Genomic DNA, 15,742 nt, shown 5'->3' on the forward strand with positions numbered 1-15,742 from the left:
CCTGCTAAGGGCGTTTGAATGGTACATGTAAGTAGTCATCAGGCTCTTAACCAGGAGTCTCCTGAATTAATTTAGATTCTGAGAAAAATTAGGCCTGTCTGTAGGGTTCTTTACTCTCAGTAAAGCTCTCTTCAGCCTTCTCATGCTGTCCCTGAGACACAAACTTCACTGCTAACCCAGTGCAGGCAAATAATACCTTACCAGTGGTATCAGCAGCAAGATTGAACCCTCATCACTGCTGAACAGAAATAACCCTAAATTACCCTATAAGTCTGTATTTGCCGCATATTTATGTATATAATGTTACAGCCTAGACAGGTTTTCCACCAGAAAACCTCTTTGCTCTGATAACGATGAAGCTTAATGAAAGACAAATTTCTGAATTAGGGCTTTATTTAGAAGTGAGTTTTTCTCCGAAGTCACTTCATTGTAATTTATGGAGTCCTTTTTTTGTTGTGTGAAGTTTGGATGATGACACAAATATTTATTGGCAGTAACCCTGGCCTAATTTATTATTAACCAGCTATCTGGCAGAAATTCTATGCTGTAGGCAATTTTCATGAGGTGTGATTAATCAATAGCAATTAATCAAAGCCCACAGTCTGTTAGTCCCAAAAGAAAATAAAAATAGAGAGGAGCTATCAAGAGACTTTCCAGAAACTGAAGCTGTGTGTGAATGTTCCTGAAGAGTAAGTGAAGAGAAGCTGGACAAATTATTTTATTTTTTAAGATTTGAATGTATAAATCATATAAATCGTAGTTAGCTAGCACTAACTGTGGTTGTTAGAACAGTTTCTTCTCACTTCAGGACATTAATTGATGCTCCAAACTTCAGTTTGCTCAGATGCAAACCAAGATCAGTCTGTTTGCAGCTGCAGGTATCAGTCGGCACTGACTGGAGGAGTTGTTTAGGTACTCTCTCAGTTCAGTTTGTTCATCTGCAGGCCTGTTACCGATATTAAAACTTAGATATGCTATATTTTGTTTCCCATTTTGCTTCTATTGTTTGGGGGTTATGACTTCCTATCTTCAAAGGTCTAAGTTTATAAAACTGAATCTCAGATGGGTAGGCTTCTGTAGGCTCAGAATAGACCACAAAAATATTTTGTTCTTCCAGGTCCTTGGTTAAGTTCCCCTGAAAAAATAATCTAAAACCACTTTTCATCAAATGCCATTTAAGTCAGTCATTTCTGATACAAACCTGTGCCAAGTATTTAGGTCCATGGCATACATATGTCAGGGTTACTAAGCACTAGGGAGTTCTTCACGGTAATTTAGCAATTAATTATCCTTCTCTAGACCCCTCTCTGCTGAGATGCAGTTAACTGACTGTGTGCGAATGCGATCTTAATCTGTTGCAATGCAAAATAAAATGTATTCACACCATTGACTGCTGACAGCAATAGGAGATGACTTGCAAAATCCATGTGAGGAGACTCTGGTGCTCGAATCCAGAACGCTGACAGGTAGAGGGAAACAAGAAGCCCAGCAAGGACACGTGCGTCACTGTCCTGCGTGGTAACTTTGGGTTACACAAAGTGGGCCTTGCTGTCTGCCTGGTTTTCTCACAGTTGGAAAATGTATCTAAAGCTCCAGATATGTGATTCAAGTTGAATTAAGGGACAGTAGCTTGGAATAGTCCTAATTTTTCTGTTCTCGTTCCCCAGGCTGCACTGGTACTGTGATGCCCACAGAGGGGAGAAATCTGGAGCTGTACTCCTGACAGCGAGCAGCAGGCAGAAGGGACGGGACTGTGGCAGCCCTGTACAGAGGTGAGGCAGTGACAGGCTTCCTTCGTGCAGGTTTATCAAAGGAGCTTTATTAAAGCAAGTGAGGAGACAAGGCTAGCAATTGCACTGGGACCATCTCCAGTTTCTAACCACATCTCCTCAGCTGGTATCTCTGAACGAGTTGATTAGGTGGCTTCCTGCTGGGGTGAGGCATCAAATTTTTCAAATCTGGGGTGAGGCATCTGTTTTCAAATCTGGCCCAAGTTTCTCTTATTTTCTTCCTGTTTCTCTTTGGGAAAACAGGGATGCATTTAGTCATAGCCTATAAAAAAGGTGACTTTTCATTGTTCTGTGCTTCAGAAAACCACTAGCACAAAAGGGATCAATGATTTCAAACTGCTGGTTCTGGATTTTTAATTATTGCAAAATAATATTGTGGGCAATGTGTGACCACCTGAAGCAGAAACAAATCTCTCCCTTGCCAAGCAGAAAGACATTTGGCAGGTGGCTCTTTGTCAATGGACTCAGACATGCCCAGCACATGCTCTGGCATAATGTGTTTACTACGTACACAAGACCTCTTTAAACCAAAGTGGGATGGTCCAAATCACACACGAGCCATTACACTTCCAGGGCTCCCAGCTAACAGACCTCTGCATCCAGCCCTGTTGCCAGGAAACTGCTTTTATTTTTCCTCCCCTTATTTTTGGTGCCTGCCTCTCTGCTGCTAGCTCGCTGCCAGTTTCCAGGGGCCAGCAGGAAGAACTCTTGTAAAAGGAGCAAATCAGCCTGACGCAGGCTGGGGGATCCACTGATGGCAACAGGCTGCTACGGAGGATTTTTGACACAAGTTTTTTCTGCAGAATAGCTCCATAAAGCATTTTTGTCGTTATGGACTGAGCGGTCTTGCTGTAGAATAAATGGGTGGTTATGCTTACATTAAATATTAACACTTCCTAAGATTTTTTTGTAAACAGGAGATGACTTTAGGTAATTGAGGTGTTGATGGTGGTATGCTAGTAGTCATTGTCTTGTCAGAAATGCATGTCGTCTGGGACAAGCTGCTGAATGGACAAACCAAAGTGAAGCCTATAACTAAATGAGTGCAAATATAATGCAAATTGTGGTCTTGCAGTTCCCAAAGGGAGTTTAAATTAATCAGAAACAATCAATAAAGGAAGCAGGTAGGTTTCAGGGCAGGGGGATCAAGCAATAACATTGGTGTCAACCTCATGCGTGCGTGAAACTAAGCATATGTAAAATAATACAGGTAGGGATGTGTGTACCCTGGGCAAATGCACAATGAAATGGCTGCAGACTGCCAGTATATGCCTCTCTCTTAGTAGACCATCAATCTTTCTTATTTTCCAGTAATATATCTCGAGAGAACTGGTCATTGCACAGCATTGAAGGCCTCTTGAGAAACACTGGTTGTATTCCAGTACCTTTGGCTCAAGCCCACAAAGTTAAAAGTCCTTTGAACTCAAATGGCTCTTTGCAGCCCAGGCTAATCTGAAGGTAATGGGTGTAGGCTGGGTACTTCACAACTCAACAGCGTTTGGCTATGAACAATTCTTGATTTAAGCGAGCCAAAGATGCTGTTAGGACAGAAGATTAATTTAATTGTTCGTTATTTATACTACATTCACATCTACGTACTCTAAAAAGTGCCACTCCTGTTGTGCTTCATGCTATTTATGAGCACAGAAAGGTGCTAGCTCTGTCCCAGCCTTCATTCCTTTTAAAGTAAAGTCAACAAAGAAAATGAAAGTTGAGCAAGTTGAAGTAACTAGCTAGGGTTGTACAGCAGACTACTGAAATGTCTCCTAATTTCCAGTCTTCTGCCAGGCCTGAGGATTTGATGTACGTTGCTGACACACCTGAAAGGGATCCTAAAGCAATGACACTCCTCAAAAAGCCTGAGGGAGTTTGATAACAAACCACTGCACCTATCTGTCCTGCAGTTACCCAGCTGCATATTTATTCCCTGGAAGAAAAACGGGGAGGAAAGCAAGCAGCCTGTAAAGCCACTTGCTTCTGAGACCTGATACAGGAACACGCAGTTCAGAGCTCATCACAGCAGCTGGGGTAGCAAAGTATTGGGGGTGATTGCTCCTGCTAGGTATGCAGGTGGGACAGAGGACTGGGACCAGCAGATAAGCAGCACCAGATAAATTAGCACTGAGCAGCTGTAGCTGTACTATCATTTTTATTTTTTTGTCCCATGGTATTTATGATTCTGTTCAGTGTGCTGTAGGGGCTTGGCCTGGAGGTGTGTGACGGTGAACTGATACTAAGTCTGTCACAGGGAAATCTGAGCTGCGAAAGAGCTGCAGCTATTTTTGTGTGGTTCAGGGATGCATTGGAGGAAAAAAGATGTGGTAAAATCTGCTTCATTTTAGACTGAATCCAAGCAGATTTGGAAGGCACCTATAAACGTGGACTGTGTCAGATCGATACAAACTAATGAAGGCTAGCAGACAGTTACAGCAAGGGTGGCAATAAAACCTCTGGCTTAAGTGCCAAGTGAAAACAGGCTTCTCTCAGTAGCTCCACTGGAAGAAATAATCCGTTTCTAATTAAAGAGAGCTGGAATGGAAGTGTGCAATGTGATGGCAAATATCCATGGCTGAGGCATCATCAGACCTAAAGCCTAACTGGGTAGTACTAAAAAAAAAAAATGTCTAGCTCAAAACACTGTGTGGTACAGGAACAGAAAACGAAACATGCCCTTGGAGAAGTGTATGTGTAGAATATGATCCGTATTGAAGTATAATTAAGGCTTTGTTCAGCTTGGTCATTAGCTCTTCTAACCTGAGTGCTAAACTCAAACGTGACAGTGGATTAGAGGTAGGAAAGGACATTTTAGCACTCCTGTCTTCTGGAAGGGGCCTGACAAACAGAAACCAAGTTTGTACATCAGACAGGCTCCAGCTATCAGGATTGATGGTCCCTTCACATGGTAAATGAGGATCCCAGAACATCGTCTTGGACTGCAGTCATTACCTCTCTGCTAATCAGGGAAAATGAGGCCCTTAATCTGAATTAAGGAGGGTGCATGTGTTAGTTTAGTGCTTCTGGCCCGACACATTCACGTGTACATGATTTAACTCTGGTTTACCCGTTTTCATGGCTGAATGCATCTCTCCAGGCAGCAGAGACTGGTCACGAGGTAATCCAGACATCAGCCATCCAACAGGACTAGCAGATAAGCCAGATTGCCGAGCAATGCCCTGCTGTATTCCAGTTTAGTATTTGCTTCTGAAGTATTTCCCAGGATTTGGGGCACACTTCAGGTAACGCTATCTCTTGCTGCTCCTAACGCAGTGCTCTAACTGTGATTAATGTTACCGTGGTGCAGACATGCAGTTCTCTCTGAAGCAGCCTGGTACCAGCCCCATTTCCTAGGCAGAGCTCAGTCTTTAGGCAAACAGATCATGTTTGAGAGGCTCAGTCTGACATTTTTGCTGTTGAGTAAGATGTTAGTACGTATGTATGCCCTGGGTCTCTCTGCACAGGGCAGAAACGGGCTCCGTGACACAGTAAACCAGCTGCTGCAGAAAAGTAATATTCAGAGACAAGTAAGAGAATCAGGAGCTGACCTTTCAGGAGTCACTCAGTATGAACAAGGTGGAAATTACCTGCAATGAGCAAAGTCTGCTTATCCTTACAGGAGATGTGATGTGGAAAGCTTTCCAAACCACTAAGCCTCTAGTGCAACCGCTAGGCCTGGTTGCAGGCTTATGCAGGCGCTTGGCACTTTCCTATTTTTCCCCTATCACTGTCCTGCAGTTAAAGTCGGTGTAGATCTGAGCATTGTGAGGGATGAGCTCTCACAAATGTCTGTGAAGTGGTTGAAGATGTTACTGTTCTTGTCAGTCTGTCCCTCAAAATTCAGTGTACACATTAAGGGAGGCAGGACAGAGGCGTGGGCTCAGACACTACCTCCACTATCCCAGTATACCTTGTTTAACCTACTGGTGAAAGCATGCTTGATGCTAAAAAATAAAAAGCAGGTTGCAAACCTCAGCAGCTGAGGTGTGGGAGGCCACGCAGCAGAAGGCCTGGTGAGCAGTGAGGGTGATACTGGCTTCAGGGCACGCCAGGGTAAGCCCTGGTGACACCCTGAGGCTCTGCTTAGTCAGGAGTCCCAGCAGAATCATCTAGGTGCTAAAACAACTGCAGAACAGTGCAAAACCTTGCGTGAAGGCTGCGTGTGCTGCTAGGAATGCTTGCAGCAGTGTGGTGTTACAGGTAAAACATCAAAAACATCTTCAGCAAGCACAAAATTAACATCAGATGCTTTGGCCCACAACACAGCTTGTAACGTCTCTCACCTCAGAGCTCGGTGGGGCTCTTCTGGATTTAGCCTGGACGCAGCCCTGACACATCAAACCTTTCACAAACCAGCCAGCAAGAGCTTAGGACAACTCATTTTCTCTGCCCTGTCTGCTTCTACTGGAAGGCTGTTCCGTAACTGCATGGTTCTTGTGGCCAGAAATCATCTAATTTTGCAGTTTAAATTAATTCTTTGTTACCATATACCCATTCGCTTCTTCCTGATATTTCTGAACCCACCATCTCAGTGAACGCACTGTAAAGGGTGGATTCCTTGTTGGTAGGCTGGACTGATTCCTGACACAGTGCTGCACGCCTGCAAAAATGAGAGCTGAATACAAAATCTGGGAGTCATGGGGATGATTCACATTAATTCATGTTAATTTTGCACACGGGTAAATACTGTGAGAGTGCTCACAACAGGGTTGAGCCTGTCATGGAAACTTTTGTTTTACCTTTTGTTTGTATGTGTTTAATAAGGCTTGCAGGACAAGAGAGAGTTTTTATCTGATTACTTAATCGAAAAAGCAAAATCTCAGAAATTAAGGACTGGCTGGGAACTGTAGCAGCCAGGGCAGTGATTCGTGTACCTCCTTCGATGCACCTCTCTGACCCAATGGATTTAGAATTACTTTTTTGTTCAGAGCAGCAGTTTTAGCAGGAGAGATGATGAATGAAAATACCTGAAATATTTCTTATATTTGTCACCTGTGAACCACTTGTGGATCTGGCCTCCCCCAGGAGCGAGACAAGCTGTGTTTCCGATCCCAGAGGCAGTTCCTAGCCAGGAGATGCATTGCCTGCCCCGAAACCTCCACTTGCAGGGAGCTCGACCTGCCTGAGCACACGGGGGTCAGTAAGGCAGGGTGTCACCAGCACCCCCAGGCCAGCTGACCCAGTTCTACTGGTCTGCTGCCATCTATTGGAAGTAAAAAAACAAACAAAAACAAAACAAAAAAAAAACCATCCATCTTCTTAATGAAGTGAAAAAAAATCCAGAATTTCTGCAGCTCACAATGACAAGAAAGAAAATCTATATCCAGCACACTGTTGTTTATGCTTCCTTTGCAGTGTTAGTAAGCAGGCCTATTTCTTGATTCTTTTTTTGGATGAGTCTACAAAGCTATTTATTTTTGCAGCGTCCTAATCAAATGCCACTAAAGGCTTTGTGTCAGGGCTCTTCTATATAGTTATTCTTTCAGCCTCATCATTATGAAGTGGGGGGATATTCTGCTAAGAATTAGCACGTCAGTGAGTTTAACAACCAAGCCATTTCTGTTTTTTAGGGAGCATTCAAAATGTGCAAGCAAAGGGCAGTGAGCCAGGATCTCTTCTGTTCTGCCTGGCATAATTGTGTCGTGATACAGCTGAACGAGTAGCATGAATTCAGAGTATAACGTGAGTCTTAGAGGTGCCTTGTGAAAAAGTCTTGTTAACTGAGCCTGTCACGTGTTAGAAGTAGCTGGGGTATAAAAAAAAAAAAAAAAGGGAGCTGGCATGGCCTAGGGATGGAAGCAGGCATGAGGATGGCCCCTGCTGGAAATTCTCTGCTGGGATTTTAACCACTGAGCCCACGGGCCAGGGCTGGATTTGCTCAGTAGAAACAAAACGACGGGGTCAGAGTGAGGCCCACAGTCCTGCAGGGGTTCAACCAAACAAATGACTCCAGTTCCTGCAGCGTAAGGACTTTTTGGCCCAGTGCAAAGGGACATTTGCAAGGGGCATCTAATCCTTTTACTAGCACTTACTGAAAGAATTACTCTCCTGCTGTGCACGAGCAAGCTGTAAGGAAATAACCACCCAGGAACACGCTGAGGCCTCGGCTTTCCTCTCACCCAAGCTAGAGAAGTGCACCCAGGGATGTGGGTGGAATAAACGAGGTTTAGGTACACAGAGAGTGAAGTCCTGTAAATGTAATCCTCTGTTATGCTTGTGAAACACCCTGCAGGGACCTACTGAGATGCATTTAATAAGATCAGGGAAAAATGTTGCTTAATGTTATAACTAAAGCTAAACAGCGCTGGAGTATGTAATTTCGTATCAGGTGACGATTTCATTCCCACGCAGTCCTTGCAAGCGTAGTGTTTTGCTTTATGGTCTGCTGTTCGCCTTTCAAAGCACCATACTTCTGATTCCTGCTAACTAAAAGTGGTGAAAACGTTCTAAAATAGGGACTTTTTTTTTTTTTCCCCTGCAAACCAGAGCTAGGGACAAAAATAAGCAGGGGATGATTTACTGCCAGATGCACTTTTCCTTTTCATCTGCTTGCTTGCCTGCGTCAAGGTGACAGGCAAAGTAAAATCCTGTTCCAGTACAGCGCAAGACCTGTGGGTACAAGAACACATCATGAGCAGAGCTGTGAATATTTTTTTTTTAAGTCATTACTTAGAAATTACAACCGCTGTGGCCACGTTAATTCTTCTGAATTATCTCTGCGGCCTGCTGACAGACAGCAAGCACCCTGATTTACACCCCTGCTTTGCTTTCTCTGTCTGTGAGTCAAAAATAAGCCTGGTGCCAGCTGCTCCATCAGGCAGGGCATCCTCCCTGCCACCCCAGGGGCAGGGGAAGGCGGCGGTGTCGCTGCGTGGGCTGCCCTCGGCCCTCCTGCATGGCACGACAGTGTCAGGAGGAATTACGGAGGGCTTCAGGAGTGGCTGTGCAGGGAGCATAAATAACAGCGCTGAGAGCAGCGAAAGCACCGTGCTTCATGTCCTGCTTTCATTCATTTATTCGTTCTCCCAAACACCTGCAGAAGATGCTCTGCCTTCTTCCTATTGCATACCCAGCTTCAAGCAAGTTTTTAGCGTACGTCAAGCATTTGGCAAGTGAAACCAGGATCCCACTGTTGCATTTCAGTCGCAGGAAATGTTCTCTGACCTGTTTTAACCTTTGTGTCATGCCTCCACTTTTTTTTCTTTCCAATATCCTAAATACTACAATAGGCGAACTTCTAAGAAAATTCACTTCTGTTGTTAAATCCTGTAATGAGGTTTTCTTGTCATTTAGGCAGTAGGCAGAAACCTCTGAAATTCAAAAAATCAGCATCTATTTCAAAGTTCAGTGCATTACTCACGGAGAGAATAGAATTAGTCTGCTTGGTGGCGACCTGTGTCTGGGTGTCCTTCAGCCCTCAGGACGCCGTAACACAAGCCACTCCAACTTTCAGCCTTGGGACTGGAAGATAACTGTCTCTTCGTACAGACTCCCTACACAACATCCAGAAAAATATTGCTTCGGGGGAGCAGTTCCTGTGTTTTCTTGGATTGTACCTTTCAGGCTGCAGCAAAAACAGGGTTGCAGGGAGAACATGGGGCCTGAAAGGCTGTGTGAGGCATGGTTTAGGTGCTTTTAGGTGCTAGGCTTGGGCAGAGGCAAGCACGGAAACCAGAAACGTAGATTTTATAAATCTGCCACTTTTCTTAGTATTTCATAGGAAAATAACCTGTTAGGAGGAGCAGAAAACACTCCACTCAAACTCTTCTCCCTGCTACAGGAGTGTAACCTAGTGCTGCTTTTTTAGTGAGAAGCTTTCAGAGCAAATTCTATCTGCAAATGAAGTTCCAGAAAAAAGTATTCTACGTGTTTCAGTTGAACTGTATGTTTAAAATGAGGATCTTCACAAACCTGGTCCTCCTCCTGTGGTTTTTGATTCTCCCAAGCAAATTTGTCTTATTTAATTGTAGAAGAAAGAGAGACATAAAAAGATCTACAGGGCAAGCGAACAGCAGAGCCCGGGGGGAGCAGTGTCCCCGTACTGTGCTGCCCGTAAAGCTTTCCTTCTGGCTACGTTTTACCCTGTGAACGAAATGCCAGGTGAACTCTCCCTAAAAGACAGTGCACTTGGAAATGTCAAATACTTGAATCTGTGTTGTCCCACCGCTGCAGGTGAGTGCTGGGCACACGGTGGCCCCTTGTGCAGAAGCATGTGGCACTGACAACTGCCAGAGGATGTTAGAAAAGATAACCCCATTGTATTTTCTTAATAGCTCTTGCCTTTAATGTAATTAGCAATTGGTTTAAAAAAAAAAAAAAAGAAGAAGAAAAAATAAAATAAAACATCACCCAGCCTAATATATGCTAATAAATTAAGGCTTACAGGCAATGCCTTGGTAAAGTGTTCTCCAGTGTGTGATTTGACGAAGTGCATGAGTTGAGTTGGCAGAAATACTGTTTGAAGTGCAGTAATTGATTACACTGGGAATAATCAATTCCTTTGTTCAATTGTTTATACTACCAACAACTTTTGCAGATCAGTCAAATGGTTTTTGTTTGGCTGTAGCAGATGCAAATGCATGCCATGGCAATCTTTCCCGGTAGCAAACACTGTTCTGTCAGGATGGTCCCACAGCATTACAAATTATATGGGGGAAAAAAAACCAAAACACTACATTGCTTAAAGAATCTTGTCATTTTTCTCGTGAAAAACAAATGAAAAAGATTCCCTTCGGCAGGTGACATGCATCCAGTCCGTCCATACAGGCCAGAATTAATTCCAAATGGGATGCAAGGAATACAGCTCCCCCTCCCGGAGCACATGGAGCGTTCCCAACTTTCTTTTTGAGCACAAGCAGCACAAAGCCCTAAATTTCAAAGAAATTCATGTCACTTCACCAGGTGTGGACCTGAAATATGAACCAGTACTCATTGAAACTGCCTCTCTTCAGCAGCAGGGTGTGTGCCTCTGTCCCCTACTTGCCTTGTCACGTTTTTTGTCACCAGTGCAGAGCATGAGCAGACTTGCCCTTACAGCTTCTGTGAATCCATCCAGTTTTCAGCTGGTAATAAAGAAGCCGAGAATATCTTGCCTGAAACGCAAACACCCCCGAGCTTTTCGTGTGTATACATGGTTAAACTTTACGAGACGCTTCCCCTCTGGAGCCTGAAAACCGAGGAGGAGAGAGGCTGTGGCAGCTGTCAGTGCCTCCCCTCTGACTTCACTGACCTCAGTCCCCCGAGCCCTCTGAAGGCATCGAGTCCGAGGCAACAAGTGAGGAGGTTGTGCAGGGGGAGAAGGGTGGTGATGGAGGTGGGGGAAAGGGGTCGTGGAGGCAGCTTTCTCCGCTGCTGCCGCGTCCTTCCAGCCAGAGGTGCTGGCTCTGATGCCCCTGGTCTTGTCAGCTGAATGTGTGCCTCTGGCTGGCTGCTGGTGCTTCCCCACGAGCTCCAGCACGAGCTGGCATGCCCTGGCCTTTAAGGAGAGTGAAAGAACGAATTTCCAGCTCCTGGCAATAAGGTTTTATCGCAGCCACGAGGAAATAAGTACGAGCAGGGAGGAACGGAGGGGAGCTGTAATAAATGAAGATGGTGTTTCACAGCAGCCTGCTATAAAGCGACGATCCCGGCTCTGTTTGTGGTAATACTTGGATTTCAAGAGTCCTGACTTTTGAGGAAGTTGCCGCAGTGGTTGAGCTGATCAGTCTGTGTGGTGAGAAGGAATCAGAAAAGAGAAAACAGCCAGTATTACTGGAATAAATGTATGATGACGGCTATTAGCCCAGGGAATTACTATGCATGCAAATCTGAAGAGCCAAATGTGTTGGCTTCAGAAGCATAATCCGTGTGCAGTAGGCTCTCGCAGCAGTAGTGACATGATCAATCATTACGGATCCTAACAGGCTATTACACAGTCTCTCTGACCCACAAATTACACTCTGAAAGTGCTTAATATAAGCCACAATGGCTCTGCAGCAAATCGCATAAATCATCCCAGTATATTAAACCATTCCCACTCTATTTACAAGTAAGATATGGGGAACTCCTTGGGCTGCTGTCAGTATCACAGGGATTTTAGGAAAAAAAAAACTCAAAGCAGGTACTATTTTCCCCCTCAGAATAGTGTTAATGGCTGCTCTTGAGGTGCAGCAGCAGCCACACGTCTGTAGCAGCACCCTGTGCATCTCCAGGCCTTCCTGCTGGCAGCGTGAGGAGCCAAACGTGCCTTTATTTGCTTCATTTTCCCATCAGATTCTTTTCTGTTAGGTCCATCGACTGATCTTTTCTAATCAGTGGGAAAAGTGCTTTTGAATTCAGAATATAACTCCATGGAAGGAGTGATAACAAATGTAAAAGGAGTACAGAGAGAGTAAACAGTCAATACAGAGCCAATACAGAGCCTCATCAGACCTTTGTAACTCTGTTTGTATTATCTCGGGGAGCTTTTTCAGTTTCTACGTGGGACTAGGCATGCTTTGTCTGCGCAGAACACTTGCCAACGCCAAATTTCAGAGCTGTTTGTAAAAGCACGTGGATAGATATTTTTAAGGAGGGAGGGTGGCGTTTCCAGACTTGTTAGGTCTTAGCGCTTCTGGTATCAGGGGCTCTGTAGTCCAGGTGTGTGGGGGTGTCACCAGCACCGGCAGCAGCTCAGCCCCCATTTGTGATGGTTTTACCCTGTTCCAGACACACTGTTCCAGAAATGGACATCACGAGTGCAGCAGTGTCTCAGGGAAAGATTCGAGCAGGGAGGCGGTGTGAGATGGAGCAGTGTGGTGGGGCCAGGTATGGATTTTCACCTGGGGCAGCCTTGATAGCCTCGCTTTGTCCCTGGTAGCTGAGCAGTGCTGATCACAGCCGCTGCAGCATGATGGCAGGATCAATGAGGCTGCAGATGAGGGACGACTGCTGCTTCTCCGACCAGCCACAGCAAGCTGATGCCCCCCAAAACGGGGTGCACACATCCCACTCCTGCATTTCCTCAGCAACCCAGACTAGCAGGGAGTGATGCTCCCCATGGCCTGCGTCAATCTATCCCCTTGTCTCCAACCCAATTTCCTGACTGCGTTATAAACCTCCAACAAGCCGTGTTATTGTTAGCTAAAGGGTCTTTACGTACTGCTAACACCAATTCATTTACCAGCATGCATCAGCTAATGAGCACGCAGCCTGTTGTTTCCCCCGTGGGCACCAGCAGGAGTACCCCAAATAGGTCCTGGGGAGGCACAGCACCGCTCCTGGCCGCAGGAGCACACGGGCACGGCTCTCTGGGGACATCATTACACCAGTGTTACGAGGGAGAACGGGTAGCAAACCTGCTCCGGCAGCAGAGGTAATAAACACGAGCAGCTGTCTCCCTCAGCAGGGATAAAAGGCGAGTAAAAGCTGTCAGACAAAAGCAGGAGAAATTCCCTCCTGTGTCAGTATCGTTGCTCCTGCCCAAAGAGAGCTTGTGGCCGCTGAGCTGGCTCTGATCACACCACGACTTTGTTCTTAATGAACTTTTGCTCAGCTCTTCATGCCACAAGATTTGCTAGTGTCTCCCTTTTCCATTTACCTGTAATTTCATTGCAAGGTAGGTTTCTATCCCTGCTTCAGGGCCTGGTCCAAATTTTTGCTTTCCCTCTTGGTTCCCTCTTCTATTTCCCCAAATAGAAGAGCTAAAGCACTCCTTCAGATTAATTTTTCTTTGTAGGAGAGGTGCTCCGGACCCTTGATCCTTTTCAAAAATGGGAGTGATGTTTCCCTTTTTCTATTACTTGGGACTTCACCTGACTGCCAGGACTTTTCAAATACGATGGAGAGGGGCTTGGCAACTCCATCAGCCAGCTCCCTGAGGACCCCCTGTGATATACTTAGCATCACAACAGACGCTTTTTTTTTTTTTCTACCCTTGTAGGAGCATATTGGGCATTTCTTGTGTATTTTCTCTTTCAGATCACATAAGCTAACTTTTTCTGTGAGAAAAGAAACTGATTTTTAAGCTAAGGTTGCCATCTAGTGAACAACGAGATGAATACAAGCACCTCTGCTTTTCTGGAAAAGAGGCTGGAATAGAGCTTTGAGCCCTTATTTTTGTCAAGTGGAGCCATGGCACTGAGGTTTGGGGAAGGAATTCAGCTGAGAATAGAAGACTTTCTTAGTCTTCTGTGAGGCAGGCTCAAGGACTGAGCTTAAAATTTTAGACGAGTGTCCCTTGTTCTTGTTTTGCAGAGTGAGCAGCCCTTAACTGGTGGGTGATGGTTTCACGGCCCTCTGCACAGCTTCGCTGACATAACTGGCTAAAGCAGTGTGTTTGGATCCCTTGTACAGCTGATGGGACTGGAAACATGACCAAATCCTGCTCTTTGTGGGAAGGGTGAGCAGTTTTTATTGAAAAACTGGCCACCTGAGTGCAGGAAAATGCAAGAGGCTGGTACTGTGATGCTATTTCAGGCAGCTGTGAACTTAGACTGGGATGTCACAATTCAATGCAGAGCTCTTTCCATAAATATTGAATGCTGGAAGATAAAGACTAGGGAGAAAAGCCAAGGCCAGTAGGAAGGAAGCAAGCAATAAACCCAGTAATTGTCTATATACAAATGCAGTGTATGGGAAATGAGCTCAGAGTGACATTACGGGAAGGAAATTATGACTTGGCTGGTAATACAGAAATGTAATGAGATAAATCAGAGAGCTGAAAAGTTAATATTGATGCATGCGGTCTGTGCAGAAGGGACAAAGAAAAGGGTGCACTGTAAGTCAAAAGCTTGTGTGCAAGCTGCACAGCACAGGTGGATGGAAAGAAATGGTAATGGTGATATTTTATGAGTAAAGATGAGAAAGGTGATATAAAAAGAAGCATACAGGTAGCTCCAAGTATTGATTACTTGACTTGGAATGAAGAGGCTGTTAAACCAGGTCTGCAAAAGAGTTCACGAACCACCAATGTTCGTTGTATTCACCCAGAACTAGAGACACTGATAGTCCTCATGACCAAGTAAAGGTGAGATGCAGGTACCATGAGCAGTACGATGACTGTCTCCTGAGGTTCCTATACCCATAGAATAGTCTACAGCCAAGTTCCTTCCTCCTTTGAGCACAATGGCTCTCTCAGTGGTAGGAGTTTGAACACAAAATATAGTAGGCCTGTGCTGAATCCTACACCTTGCACAAGAATGTCCCTCCTACAAGGCCGTAGATTATTTTAGGTTCAGAAAAGGACCATTTTTAACATCCTTTTTGAGGGTACTCCACCTTGCAGTGGCTGAGTGTAGATGCAGAGTGAGAGTGATGCTCCAGCTGAGTGGGTAGAGTGCCAGGCTGAAGAGGAAAGGCCTGGATTTCAGTCCTTGCACTGCTGGGTATCTAATACAAAAATACCAGAAGAGCAGAGCTGGGATCCCATGCTGCCTTCTCCCAGTTCAAAATTTGATCTCTTAGGCCTTTACTGGCATCTATGACTCGATATAATTATTACGAATCCTGATTGCTCTTTGAAGATCAGGCCTTTTTTCCTCTCATCCCAACATGCTTTGCATACTTGTGTTGTTGCATGCTCCTTGGGAAGGTCAAAATCTCCTCTGAGCACTGAGTTCACGACTGCCAAAGGCTGGTTAAATGCTCTAAGGGCTAGGAAACTGGTAATGAGGACATCACTGAGATGTCATCAACTGGTGGCAATAGCATCACTACTAGATGTGTGCTGTGGGTCTCTGAGAATACCTGGGAGCCAGAGTCCCCACAAAATGTGCTTGCAGGTACACTCGTGCTCAGCAGGATTTTACTGACAAGGATCCAAGTCCAAGTTCAAGCACTTTCAAGGTTACACTTGAATTCTTGGCGCTCTGAAGTTCTACAGTTTGGATTTACCTAGCAGTGGCTTTGCAATAGTAAAGCTTTCTGGCAGAAATACTTATATACTGCAAAGAACTAAAAAATAATAATTTGGCAAAGGGAATATTTATATTGCCTTATTC

At 44.9% G+C, this 15,742-nt stretch overlaps 1 long non-coding RNA gene across 1 annotated transcript in view; it reads left to right on the forward strand.

Annotated features, from left to right (window-relative positions):
• The window catches only part of LOC137856464 (uncharacterized), a 256,606-nt gene that overhangs the window by 163,170 nt on the left and 77,694 nt on the right, over positions 1 to 15,742 (forward strand). The window contains exon 5 of the long non-coding RNA XR_011096467.1: positions 1,668 to 1,772. This is a non-coding gene — a long non-coding RNA (uncharacterized lncRNA). The remainder of the gene's footprint in view (positions 1 to 1,667; positions 1,773 to 15,742) is intronic.

The sequence above is a fragment of the Anas acuta genome, chromosome 4 (genome assembly GCF_963932015.1).
Source record: "Anas acuta chromosome 4, bAnaAcu1.1, whole genome shotgun sequence".
In the NCBI taxonomy this organism is placed as follows: domain Eukaryota; kingdom Metazoa; phylum Chordata; class Aves; order Anseriformes; family Anatidae; genus Anas; species Anas acuta.